The sequence below is a fragment of the Capsicum annuum genome, unplaced genomic scaffold, assembly GCF_002878395.1.
Source record: "Capsicum annuum cultivar UCD-10X-F1 unplaced genomic scaffold, UCD10Xv1.1 ctg5278, whole genome shotgun sequence".
Taxonomy (NCBI): domain Eukaryota; kingdom Viridiplantae; phylum Streptophyta; class Magnoliopsida; order Solanales; family Solanaceae; genus Capsicum; species Capsicum annuum.
In genome coordinates, this window is record NW_025860839.1 from 138,873 (window position 1) to 142,771 (window position 3,899).

Below are 3,899 nucleotides of genomic sequence, written 5' to 3' on the forward strand. Positions count from 1 at the left end.
GCGGTCTCATAATCATTTGATTGTATTTGGGTCATTGTAGATAAAATGACAAAGTATAATCACTTCTTAGCTATAAAGACTAACTACTCAAGAGGGGTTATGCCAAGTTGTTTATTTAGGAGATAGTTAAGTTGCACAAGATCCCAATGTCTATCATATCTGACCAAGGTATGCAGTTTTCTTCTCACTCTGGAATTCTTTTCACTAAGAGTTGACAAGTGGAGCATACCATTTAGAGTTTAAAGGATATGCGGCCTAGTATGATTAATTTCTAAGGTATCTGGGTTGATCATTATCCACTAATTGAGTTCTCTTATATCCATAGTTATTATTCTAACATCCATATGGACCTTTTTAATGCCCTTTATAGTAGAAGGTGTAGGTCTCGTATTAGGTAGTTTGAGGTAGGTGAGACTAGGTTTTTTTGGCCTAACTTGGTTCACCAAGCGATTGAGAAGGTGAAGGTGATTTGAAAAAATCTTAAGACTACCTAGAGTTTCCAAAAGTCTTATGTGGATGTGAGATGGATGTAGTTGGAGTTTGAAGTTGATGAGTGAGTGTTCTTGAAGGTTTATACTATTAAAAGGAAAGCTTAGTCACATTAATTGGTCCATACCAGATTATATGAAGCATTGGGAATAGTTCTTATGAGTCGTAGTTATTTGCAAGCTTGGCATTGGTTCATTCCATATTCCATGTATGCATGCTCAAAAGTGTGTGGGTGATCCTTCCATAGAGGTGCTAGTTAAGGATATTAGAGTTAAAGATTCATTGTCCTATGAGAAATCCCAATTAAAATCTTGGATAGACAAGTTTGGAAATTAAGAACTAAGGAAATAACTTAGGTGAAGACTCCTTGGAGGAACCAAAAGATAGAAGAGGCTACGTGGCAATCGTAAAAAGATACGAAAGAAAAATACCTATTCTTGTTTCCTATATTGGGCATATGTGCTTAAGGTATAGACCTTACATTTCTCTTTCTACATTTTGAGTTTATTTTTGAGTCCCTCCTTATTCTTTTCCTTGTATCGTATATAGGGTGCCCTAGTCTCTCATTAAGGGAAGACTGGTCCTAAGGGGGGATAATGTAACACCCCAGGTGCCATGGGTTCTAAAATGAATTAAAGTGAGCTTATGTGACCCCTATCTTAAGCATAAAACACTTCGGGTAAAATTTGGGTGCATTGGGGGGGAGGTTTGGAACTTAAAAATGGACCATCCAATAGTAGGCACCATTTTGCATTGGACCCGCTCCATAAGGGATCCCGTAAGGAGTCACTACCTCACGCCCGTCCAATACATTACACTGGAAAATAGTCACGTGTTAGGTCTTTTCACCGAGGTTTACACGGTGACCCCCTACTTTCGTTGATGGGACTTTGTTTTAAGGGGTTGTAAGGTAATTTTGGTCCTTTTACGTCCTATAAACCATCCTACCCTCACTTAACCTTTGTATGCCTTAAAATTTCTATATACTCCTAAATAACGTCATTCTTTATTCCAAAGCTAAGGTTGAAAAGCAGTGACGTTAGGGTTTAAGCATAGAGCTTCTCCGTTGTTGGCCGTCACCCTGCTCAGAAAACCTGAACTTCTTGCTCTGCCTTTCCCCAATCTCCACATGTTTATTCTTCTCTTTCTACACCTATTGCATGTACACAACCAGCCTCAAAATGTCCATGTCCTTGTTCAACAAGGCTACCTTACTCTATAAAATCAAGTCTCAGGTCAACCCAGAAGCGAACTTCCTCATCTTAGCACTCATGCCAGAAACTAACTCCGGAGAATACCGAGATAACTGGTGAAACTTTAAGGTATACTCCTTGATTGACATCTTAACTAAATTTAGGTTAACAAACTCTTCCACCTTTTCTTCCCTTAACTCGTGAGGAAAGAAGTGGTCTAGATAAGCACTAAAGAAATCATCCCATAGGGCTGACTCAGCATCATCACCCCTAGTCTATTCCCATTCTTCATACCATTGGTATCCTACATCTTTTAGTTGTAAGTAGAAAATTCCACACCCTCCATGTTAGTAGCATACATAACACAGAAGATCTTTTCCATTTAATCCATAAAAGCTTGAAGATCCTCCTTAACCTTAACACCCATGAACAAATAAGGGTTCAACCTCATAAATTGGCCAATGCATGTGGACTCGGAAGATGGAGTAACAAAAGTACCACACTCATCCGAGGAAGCTACCAACTTCTCAAACTGAAGAATAGACTGACAAAACTCGGCATTCATCACATTACCCGAAGGAGATTGAGAGAGACCAAAAGGAACTAATGAAACTTCAGAAGAGTATTAGGGACCGAACCCCTAAACCAAATCTGGACCCCATAACTAGAGTAGGTCAGAACAACATTGTCCTCGAATGGGATAGGGAATTTCCATAAGCTTCAGATCATCGAAGAGGCATCTAAAAAACGAACAAACAGGAATTAAAGATGATTTCAAGACCTTAGACTCTACAGCTTTAAAACAGAACACGAGAAAGAGTAACATTCCTTAATGCCTTATAGCCTCTCTCTTTTGAGTTTGTCGTGCTACACACCCTTAAAAACAATGAGTTTGTCGTGCTACACACCCTTAAAAACAAAACATAAGAAAGAGTTTATCGTTCTAAACACCCAGTTGACCATTAACCTAGTAGCTCTGATACCAATTTGACATGACTTGAACTAGGGCCTAGTCATGTCGGGTATATCAAGTCTGACCGAGACCAGATACTGCCCCCAATACCCAACCACAATCACCTTGTACCTTATGTTGGATGAATTCCAAACATATAGAAAGATAGAACAAAATAATTGAAAGACATGTAATAAAGTCCATAACCATATCCAACAAAATATCCTACCAAATGTCTAACCAGTGCCATCCCAAATGCCAATACCAATAATAAGGCTGACACCAATACCAACAATGCCCATCCCAATAGTAGTCCCACAAAGACTAACCAAAAACAAAGAACATCCGGTCAGGAAATGCCCCAGACCATAGCCAAAACTAAAGTTCAAGAAACAAAAATAATGTATGGTAGTCCATGGCATGATATGGAGTCTTTCAGTGTATGGAATCTCACCACTATAGTCTAACACAAAGTTTTCCTTGAATGCATGTCACGGAGTAGGAGGAGTCGTAAGGTCGGTTCCTGCATCATGTGGGGGTATAGTGCCCAAAAATGGTTAGCGGAGTGAATACTAGCATGTACTCAAGGATAAAGATAAAATAATGGCATCATTCAATATATATATATATATATATAAATTGACTCTTGAGAATAAGCGAAAAAAATAATTAAAATTTTTAACTAAATTATTTAGTAGGAATATGATATCATGTGTTCAAACACTCTATTTAAAAAGAATAGGATGTAATAAGATTATAATACATATACTCTCGATAGCACGCCATGTAGTTAAACTAAAACTTAGTCAAATAGCCATTTGCAATCACAAATATGCATATATATCGTTCCGGTTAAGAAAATTGGATTTAGCCTGCATTTAAAATCTTTCTACATAGGTTGTGTAGCTTTGTCATCCTAAAACCACCCACTGACTATATGGGCTCAGCTCCCACTGCTGAAAGGGCCCCCATTGCGTGTTAGCCATAGGAATAAAAAAATAAAACCTGAGATGACTAGTACATCCCCTAAAATATAAGGGTGACACTATGCACATGGTCACCATGAACAAACCTCACATCGGCAGAGTTTCTAGTATTGTTCCTTCAGGGGCCTCCACCTTCCATGGCTTTGATAATACAACACCCTTTAAACCAATACTAAAATCATTTACACATTCCAACCATTTAATAAGGAGTTTTTTGTTTAGGCATTAACCATTGGTATCGTTATACCAAAGATAGAACTTAAAAGTTTATCCATTTAT